The following is an 11,033-nucleotide window of genomic DNA, read 5'->3' as shown; positions in this document are numbered from 1 at the left end:
TGCTATAAATGGCATTATTTCATTCTTTTCAATGGCTGAGTAGTATTCCATTGTATATATGTACCATATATATAATGGATATATGTACCATATATCCATTGTATATATGTATATTACTCATTCATCTGTCGATGGACATTTAGGTTGCTTCCGTGTCCTGGCTATTGTAAACATCGCTGCAATGAACATTGGGGTGCATGTATACTTTCAAACCATGTTTTTCTCCAGAAATATGCTCAGGAGTGGGATCGCTGGATTATATGGTAGTTCTATTTTTAGTTTTTTAAGGAACCTCCATACTGCTTTCCATAGTGGCTGTACCAATGTTTTGATTCTGCTATAGGATTTAAAGGAAGACTATTGAGTTACTCCTGTAAAGACCTTCTTCCATTCTGCTCTTCTTCCAAAGTTTGGTGAGCTCTTAGAAAGACCAACCCTCCCCCGCTTATCTTAGTCTTACCAGTACAAATTGCCTATGAAACCAAATCCAGAAGATGGTGATAATTAGGTCTGATCTCTGACCTTCCTCTAAGAGATCATCAGGATGAATCCCATCTCTCTTTATGTCCTTCTTCACAAGTCTAAGCTTCTGAACTCATTATTAATAACTTTCTGTACATTCCTTATTCTGTGCCAATTCTAGGTCTTCCAAGACTTTCATTGTGCTCTCCAGAATTTAAGATTAGTTATCTGCAAAATCTCTGATAATCTCTACCTTCATTAAGCCTTTCCTTCATCTTTTTATTCCAAGAGAAGACTGGCTTGGTTTGATAACACTCTTTCCACTGAAGTCCTAGCAGATGGTGACCCCCACATGCCACTGAGCCTGAGTTTAGATTAAGGATTTTTCTTCTTCTCATTGCCAATTCCCAAACATTACTCCTCTCCACTACTTCCCAAAGCCCATCTTCTTTAACCTCCTGATAACTTCTGGTGACCTTCTTCATTCATTAATTATTTGGACACATGGTTCAATCTCTTCCTCTCCACCACTCCTATCTTTATTTTTAATAAGTTGAATACCCTCATAGAACTGACCTCTGACTTATGACTTCTTTGCTTATAATAATCATTGCTTCTATAGAACCTAGTCATTCCATTTCATAGTCATTCTCTAAAACTTGTCATCACCCAAAATATTCCTAATTGTAATTTTGATATCAAGATTCCCATTTTCTGACCACTACCTCCTCATTTTTTTTTCAACTCACTTACTGTTCTACAGTCCAAATTTAACAGTTCTTTGATTCTTATTGTTACCATATACCATGTCCCAGATTCACCTTCACCTCCTATGCCCCTATTTTCCTCTACTGCCCTTACCTGGCAAACTCCCAACTTTGGTTAATCCAATATTACACCATACAGAATCTGCACTGCTGAAGCTGAACCTGGCTGCATGGAAAAATCAGTGATTCTTTTAGGTATGTCATTTCTTAAGATATTCATTTCACACCATATTCTATATCGAAGGCCACTAACAAATTTTTTTTAATAGACAAAAGGGGAAATGGGAGGAGAGATTTCTGAAAGAAACTGACCATTCTCTTATTCAAACACATTGTACTTCCATCTGGGGTTTGCTTTGTTTCCCTGTCTTTTCTAACTTTCCTTCCCTCTGCTAGTTTATTTCTCTTCATATTTCTTTGCTTAGTTCTACTAGAATGTAAACTCCGTAAAAGCAAGCAGGGATATTATCTGCTTTGTCACCACTGTAGTCCTGAGCACCTAGAACAGTGCTTAGCACATAAGAGGCACTCATAAATATTCATTTTGTCACCAGCCTTAGCTGTGGAGGGGAAATAGACATGTTCATGTCCAGGGGCCCAAATAGAAACATTGGGACATACAGAGTAGATACAACAGCCCAGAGCTTCACCCAAAAGCAGGGAGTCTGTTTAAGGCATAAAAAAGCAATAGCATGTTTTTTAAAAAAGATATGCAATTGGATTTCCATGAGGTTTCTGCAAAGAAATATCTGCCTTGCAAGAGGACTTGTGCTGGTTTGCTTAGAGTCATAACACCTGGACAAGCAGATATTTGGTCAATTTATCTATAGTTCTTTTGCTACTCATTTTTAACCCAGAAATCATAATGATGAAAGGGAAGAACTTTGCAAACCATCTATCCTGCCACATTCTGTTTTGCAGATGAAAAAACTTGGACCCTGGAAGTAAAGACTCAAGCCCTAGATTACACTTTTATTTATAGAGGCAAAACCCAGGTGTCCTTACTCCTGACTACGTCTTCCTAAACTGTTCAGTGCAATGCTGAGCTACAATTCTTAAAATGGGTCTGGGTTACAAAAAAAACTTATGTGTTGTTTATGAATACTGGAACTTTAATTTAGCACATAAATTTAAACAATTATCATGTTTAAAGGTAGATTTCCAAAGGTATTGTGCTTTGGGGGGAAAATGTCTATGATCTAGTCAAATGGCAGAAAAATATTTTTTATTGTTTTCTATACAAAACTCTGGTCATTGTAAATCATAAGATCATTCCCAAATTAAATAAGCAATTTATTAATAGAGCTAACACATTTTGGTTTAGAGTGATTTTCTCCCATGGCATTTGCTTTTTTTTTCTTTCTCATGTATTTATTTATCCTTATCTACCACAAGCTCATGAAATGTCCTCTCTAAGTAGCCCCTCACAATGTAAACATGTTTTGTAATCATTTTGGAACAGAAGAGGACCTGAATATTTTCATCTCCTCAGTTCCTTAGTGTTGCTCATGTTGCAAATGAAAAATAGAGTGGGAATCGTTTGGGGTCAGGAAGTTTGTGGAACTGTCTTATGGGGCTAGTTTCCAAGGAAATCCCATTTAAGGCTGACTGGAGGCAACTGGAAGAATGGATAGCAAGTGTGTTTTGATGCTCAGGAGCTCTACTAATTTTTCTTCTAAGCTCCAACAAGAGGCAAAGAGAATTCCTCTTTTGACATTAGAATCTTAGGTCCCTAAGAGTGAATCTGAGGGGGTAAAGTGTGGGTGAAATGGGTGAAGGGGAATCAAAAGGTACAAACTTCCAATTATGAGTCAAGGGTGAAAACTCTAATTTTAAACCCTAATTTAAAAAGATACATGCACCCCAGCATTCACAGCAGCACTACTTACAATAGCTAAGACATGGAAACAAACTAAACGTCCATTGACAGATGAATGGATAAAGAAGATGTGGTACATATATACAATGGAATTCTACTCAGCCATAAAAAAACCCCAAAATAATGCCATTTGCAGAAACATGGATAGACCTAGAGATTATCATACTAAGTGAAGTAAGTCAGACAAAGAAAGACAAATATCATATATCACTTAACATGCGGAATCTAAAAAAATGATACAAATGAACTTATTTACAAAACAGAAATAAACTCACAGACATAGAAAACAAACTTATGGTTACCAAGCAGGAAGCTGGGGGAGGGATAAATTAGGAATTTGGAATTAACATATACACACTACTACACATAAAATAGATAAACAACAAGGACCTAACATATAGCACAGGGAACTATATTCACTATCTTGTAATAACATACAATGAAAAAGAATCCAAAGATAATTGTATATCTATATCTATATCTGTATCTATATATATTAGGAAACTGTGACTGCCATTGCTAATTGCCTAATTCATCCATTCTCTTTTCTTATACAAAGAATCCTGGTTCATTTGGGGCAACAATGTATTCAGTTAAAATATTCAATCTCCCTTGGGAGTGACACATATACACTATTGATATTATGTATAAAGTAGATAACTAATGAGAACCTACTGAATAGCACAGGGAACTCTACTTAATGCACTGTGGTGACCTAAATGAGAAGGAAATCCAAAAAAGAGGGCATATATGTATATGTATAGCCGATTCATTTGCTGTACATTAGAAACTAACACAACATTGTAAAGCAACTGTACTCCAATAAAAAATAATTTTAAAAAAGTAAAGAGTTTCGTTTTACACTTGCAAATAAGCTAATTTACTTACTTTTGGGGTTAAGTTTTATATTTTTGAATCATCATTTCTTGTTTCTGGCTTTGAATTTTTTTCATTTATTTAAGATATATGTATTAAATCTCAAAGAGGCAGCAAAAAGAAAAAAAAAGTAAAAAAGAAAACGATGAAAAAAATATTCACTCTTCCACCTTTTCAATGAAATATAAGTGGAAGTCATTCCTTGGGACTTCTTGGAAAACTCTTTAAAACAGGATAATCTCCAATGGCTTTGCTTGTTTGCCCTTTGTTTTCTCTGGTTTTCTTGCCTGAAATACAGATGTAATGTTTGGAGAAGAAGCAGCAGTTCTATGATCATGAGGGTTAGTGACACACTATAGATGACAAATCCAGCAACTAGACTCGATCTTGTTTCTCAATGTTTTTATCAAGTAGCTGAAACAGCCTTGAACTGCATACCCTTAGATCTCACATTTGTTAAGTCACTGTGAAAGATTTCTATTACACAGGGCCTAATGCAGTTACAGACAAGGTTTTTTTAACCTATCCAGAGTAATTCTCAAAGTGGGGAGGAATTGACATTGTAGAATCTACCAAAGGGGTCTTTCACATTCCCTTCTCCATTCTGATATGCCCTCCAAAAAATGAATTGCTCCTCCTCTTATCTTGGTGAGAATGGCTGCCATTAAAAGCCACTGTTACTACTAGGAATGTCACTTGCCTCAGATGTGTTAGAAAAAGATAGGAACTTTACCTCCAGGGAAGCCCATAACAGATTGATTACTTGGAAGTCTTAAAGAGTTGGAGTTACTACAAATGTGGCTGGTATTAAACCGGCTGAAAGAAGTATGCCTGAAACTTCTGAGAGTCCATCCAGAGGAGCATCAGAAGATGCTTAGAATTTTGAAATGGACAATGAGGGGATTGGTGAAGTTAGGCTAGAAAGGATGGTTAACACTGTCGACAATAAAATAATTTTAACTTTGAAGGGCACCTTAATGGTCATCCAGTTGGATATCTCATATAAAACAAAACTTGACGTCTACCACATTTTTAGGAGGTGTCACCCAATCTTGCTTGACAACTTGCAGTGAGTAGGAGTTGGTGAATTCCTAAGGCAACCCATTCCATTGTTTAAAAGATTTAATAACTAGAATGTCCTTCTTCACAGTGAACTTAATAGTGTTGTATCTTAATATTAATACATGCCATTTACACAGCACTTTGCTATTTTTTATTTTAATAATACATTTTTTTAACCCATATCCTGAATATGATCATTTCAACATGTAATCAATATTTTAAAAACTATTTATAAGGTAAATAATATTTGCATTTCTCTTTTTTTCTTTTTTTGTTGTTAGTTTCTGGTGTACAGAAAGATGATTCAGTTATGTGTGTGTGTGTGTATATATATATATATATATATATATATATATACACATTGAATCACTTTTCTATTTCTTTTTCAGATTGTTTTCCATTATAGTTTATTGTAAGATATTGAATATAGTTCCCTGTGCTATACAGTAGGACCTTGTTGTTTATCTATTTTATATATATAGTAGTATGTGTATGTTAATCTCAAGCTCCTAATTTATCCCTCCCTCCCTTTCCCCTTTGGTAACCATAAGTTTATTTTTTGTTTTGTTTAATTAATTTATTTACTTTTTATACAGCAGGTTCTTATTAGTTATCTATTTTATACATATTAGTGTATATATGTCAATCCCAATCTCCCAGTTCATCCCACCACCACCACCACTGCCGGCCCCACTTTCCCCACTTGGTGTCCATACGTTTGTTCTCTACATCTGTGTCTCTATTTCTGCCTTGTAAACTGGTTCATCTGTACCATTTTTCTAGATTCCACATATATGCGTTAATATACAATATGTGTTTTCCTCTTTCTGACTAACTTCACTCTGTATGACAGTCTCTAGGTCCATCCACATCTCTACATATGACCCAATTTCATTCCTTTTTATGGCTGAGTAATATTCCATTATATATATGTACCACATCTTCTTTATTCATTCGTCTGTTGATGGGCATTTAGGTTGCTTCCATGACCTGACTATTGTAAATAGTGTTGCAATGAATATTGGGTGCATGTGTCTTTTTGAATTATGGTTGTCTCTGGGTATATGCTCAGTAGTGGGATTGCTGGGTCATATGGTAATTCTATTTTTAGTTTTTTAAGGAACCTCCATACAGTTCTCCATAGTGGCTGTATCAATTTACATTCCCACCAACAGTGCAAGAGTGTTCCCTTTTCTCCACACCATCTCCAGCATTTGTTGTTTATAGATTTTCTGATGATGCCCATTCTAACTAGTGTGAGGTGATACCTCATTGTAGTTTTGATTTGCATTTCTCTAACAATTAGTGATGCTAAGCAGATTTTCATGTGCCTCTTGGACATCTGTATGTATGTCTTCTTTGGAGAGATGTCTATTTAGGTCTTCTGCCCATTTTTTGATTGGGTGTTTTTTTTTAATATTGAGCTGCATGACCTGTTTATATATTCTGGAGATTAATCCTTTGTCTGCTGATTCATTTGCAAATATTTTATCCCATTCTAAGGGTTGACTTTTCATTTTGTTTATAGTTTCCTTTGCTGTACAAAAGCTTTTAAGTTTCATTAGGTCCCATTTGTTTATCTTTGTTTTTATTTCCATACTCTAGGAGGTGGGTCAAAAAAGATCTTGCTGTGGTTTATGTCAAGGAGTGTTCTTCCTATGTTTTCCTTGAAGAGTTTTTTATTGTCAGATATTACATTTAGGTCTTTAATGCATTTTGAGTTTATTTTTGTGTATGATGTTAGGGAGTGTTCTAATTTCATTCTTTTACATGTAGCTGTCCAGTTTTCCCAGCACCACTTATTGAAGAGGCTGTCTTTTCTCCATTGTATATCCTTGCCTCCTTTGTCATGATTAGTTGACCATAGGTGCGTGGGTTTATCTCTGGGGTTTCTATCCTGTTCCATTGATCTATATGTCTGTTTTTGTGCCAGTACTATATTGTCTTGATGACTGTAGTTTTGTAGTAAAATCTGAAGTCAGGGACTCTGATTCCTCCAGCTCCATTTTTTCCCTCAAGACTGCTTCGGCTATTTGAGGTCTTTTGTGTCTCCATACAAATTTTAAGATTTTTTTGTCTAGTTCTGTAAAAAATGCCATTGGTAATTTGATAAGGATTGCATTGGATCTGTAGATTGCTTTGGGTAGTATAGTCATTTTCACAATATTGTTTCTTCCAAGCCAAGAATATGGTATATCTCTCCATCTGTTTGTGTCATCTTTGGTTTCTTTCATCAGTGTCTTACAGTTTTCTGAGTACAGGTCTTTCACCTCCTTAGGTAGGTTTATTCCTAGGTATTTTATTCTTTTTATTTCAATGATGAATGGGATTGTTTCCTTAATTTCTCTTTCTGATCTTTTGTCATTAGTGTATGGGAATGCAAGAGATTTCTGTGCATTAATTTTGTATCCTGCAACTTTACCAAATTCACTTGTTAGCTCTGGTCGTTTTTCGGTGGCATCTTTAGGATTTCCTATGTATAAGTATCATGTCATCTGCAAACAGTGTCAGTTTTACCTCTTCTTTTCCAATTTGTATTCCTGTTCTTTTCTTTTCTTCTCTGATTGCCATGGCTAGGACTTCCAAAACTATATTAAATAATAGTGGCGAGAATGGACATCCTTGTTTTGTTCCTGATCTTAGAGGAAATGCTTTCTGTTTTTCACCATTGAGAATGATGTTTGCTGTGGGTTTGTCATATATGGCCTTAATTTTGTTGAGGTAATTTCCCTCTATGCCCACTTTCTGAGAGTTTTTATCCCAAATCGGTGTTGAATTTTGTCAAAACATTTTACTGCATCTATGAGATGATCATATGGTTTTTATTCCTTAATTTGTTATATGGTGTATCACATTGATTGATTTGCATATATTGAAGAATCCTTGCATCCCTAGGATAAATCCCACTTAATCATGGTGTATTATCCTTTTAATGCGTTGTTGGATTCTGTTTGCTAGTATTTTGTTGAGGATTTTTGCACCTATGTTCATCAGTGATATTGGTCTGTAATTTTCTTTTTTTGTAGTATCTCTGTCTGGTTTAGGTATCAGGGTGATGGTGGCCTCATAGAATGAGTTTGGTAGTGTTCCTTCCTCTGCAATTTTTGGAGGAGTTTGAGAAGGATGGGTGTTAGCTCTTCTCTAAATATTTGATAGACTTCATCTGTGAAGCCATTTGGTCCTGGATTTTTGTTTGTTGGAAGATTTTAATCACCGTTTCACTTTCATTACTTGTGATTGGTCTGTTCGTATTTTCTATTTCTTCCTGGTTCAGTCTTGGAAGGTTACACCTTTCTAAGAATTTGTCCAAATCTTCCAGATTGTTCATTTTATTGGCATAGAGTTCCTTGTAGTAGTCTCTTAGGATGTTTTGTATTTCTGTGGTGTCTGTTGTAATTTCTCCTTTTTCATTTCTAATGTCATTGATTTGAGTCCTCTCCCTCTTTTTCTTGATGAGTCTGGCTAAAGGTTTATGAATATTGTTTATCTTCTCAAAGAACCAGCTTTTAGTTTTATTGATATTTGCTATTGTTTTCTTTGTTTCTATTTCATTTATTTCTGCTGTGATCTTTATAATTTCTTTCCTTCTACTAACTTTGGGTTTTGTTTGTTCTTCTTTCTCTAGTTCCTTTAAGTGTCAAGTAGATTGTCTACTTGAGAGTTTTCTTGTTTCTTGAGGTAGGATTGTATTGCTATAAACTTCCCTCTCAGAATGGCTTTTGCTGCATCTAAGGTTTTGGATCGTCCTGTTTTTGTTGTAATTTTCCTGTAGTTATTTTTTGGTTTCCTCTTTGATTTCTTCAGTGATCTCTTGGTTATTTAGTAACATATTGTTTAGCCTCCATGTGTTTGGTGTTTTTACATTTTTTTCCCCCTGTAATTGATTTCTAATCTCATAGCATTTTGGTCGGAAAGGATGCTTGATATTATTTCAACTTTCTTAAATTTAGCAAGGCTTGATTTGTGACCCGAGATGTGATCTATCCTGGAGAATATTCCATGTTCACTTGAGAAGAAAGTGTAATCTGCTGTTTTTACATGGAATGTACTATAAATATCAATTACATCTATCTGGTCTATTGTGTCATTTAAAGCTTGTGTTTCCTTATTAATCTTCTGTCTGGATGACGTGTCTATTGGTGTAAGTGAGGTGTTAAAGTCCCCCACTATTATTGTGTTACTGTTGATCTCCTCTTTTATAGCTGTTAACAATTGCCTTATGTATTGAGGTGCTCCTATGTTGGGTGCATATATATTTATAATTGTTAGATTTTCTTGGATTGATTCCTTGATCATTATGTAGTGTCCTTCTTTGTCTCTTATAATATGAGTATTGCTACTCCAGCTTTCTTTTGATTTCATTTGCATGGAATATCTTTTTACATCCCCTCCCTTTCAGTCTGTATGTGTCCCTGGGTCTGAAGTGGGTCTCTTGTACACAGCATATATATGAGTCTTGTTTTTGTATCCATTCAGTGAGCCTGTGTCTTTTAGTTGGAGCATTTAATCCATTCACATTTAAGATAATTATCGATATGTATGTTCCTATTACCATTTTCTTAAATCATTTTGGGTTTGTTTTTGTAGGTCCTTTTCTTCTCTTGTGTTTCCCACTTAGAGAAGTTCCTTTAGCATTTGTTCCAGAGCTGGTTTGGTGGTACTGAATTCTCTTAGCTTTTGCTTGTCTGTAAAGCTTTTGATTTCTCTGTCGAATCTGAATGATATCCTTGCTGGGTAGAGTAATCTTGGTCATAGTTTCTTCCCTTTCATCACTTTAAATATATTGTGCCATCCCTTCCGGCTTGTAGAGTTTCTGCTGCAAAATCAGCTCTTAACCTTATGGGAGTTCCCTTGTATGTTATTTGTCATTTTTCCCTTGCTGCTTTTAATAATTTTTCTTTTCTTTAATTTTTGTCAGTTTGATTACTATGTGTCTTGGCATGTTTCTCCTTGGGTTTATCCTGCCTGGGACTCTCTGTGCTTCCTGGACTTAGGTGGCTTTCCTTTCCCATGTTAGGGAAGTTTTTGACTTTAATCTCTTCAAATATTGTCTCAGGTCCTTTCTCTCTCTCTTCTTCTGGGACCCCTCTAATGCGAATGTTGTTGTGTTTAATGTTGTCCCAGAGGTCTCTTAAGCTGTCTTCATTTCTTTTCATTCTTTTTTCTTTATTTTGTTCCAAGGCTGTGAATTCCACTACCCTGTCTTCCAGGTCACTTATCTTTTCTTCTGCCTCAGTTATTCTGTTATTGATTCCTTCTAGTGTATTTTTCATTTCAGTTATTGTGTTGTTCATCTCTGTTTGTTTGTTATTTAATTCTTCTAGGTGTTTGTTCTTTAACTCCTCTAGGTCTTTGTTAAGCTTTTCTTGCATCTTCTCGATCTTTGCCTCCATTCTTTTTCTGAGGTCCTGGATCATCTTCACTATCATTATTGTGAACTCCTTTTCTGGAAGGTTGCCTATCTCCACTTCATTTAGTTTTTTTTCTGGGGTTTTATCTTCTTCCTTCATCTGGTACTTACTCCTCTGCCTTTTCATTTTGTCTATCTTTCTGTGAATGTGGTTTTCGTTCCCCAGGCTGCAGAATTGTATTTCTTCTTGCTTCTGCTGTCTGCCCTTTGGTGGATGAGGCTATCTAAGAGGCCTGTGCAAGCTTCCTCATGCGAGGGACCGGTGGTGGGTAGAGCTGGGTGTTGCTCTGGTGGGCAGAGCTCAGTAAATCTTTAATCTGCTTGTCTGCTGAGGGGTGGGGCTGTGTTCCCTCCCTGTTGGTTGTTTGGCCTGATGCAACTCAGCACTGGAACCTACCCAGCTCTTTGGCGGGGCTAATGGCAGACTCTGGGAGGGCTCACACCAAGGAGTACTTCCCAGAACTTCCGCTGCCAGTGTCCCTGTCCTCACGGTGAGCCACAGCCACCCCCCACCTCTGCAGGAGACCCTCCAACACTAGCAAGAAGGTCTGGTTCAGTCTCCTATGGGGTCACTGCT

The sequence above is a fragment of the Globicephala melas genome, chromosome 1 (genome assembly GCF_963455315.2).
Source record: "Globicephala melas chromosome 1, mGloMel1.2, whole genome shotgun sequence".
In the NCBI taxonomy this organism is placed as follows: domain Eukaryota; kingdom Metazoa; phylum Chordata; class Mammalia; order Artiodactyla; family Delphinidae; genus Globicephala; species Globicephala melas.
This window is presented reverse-complemented; position numbering follows the sequence as displayed.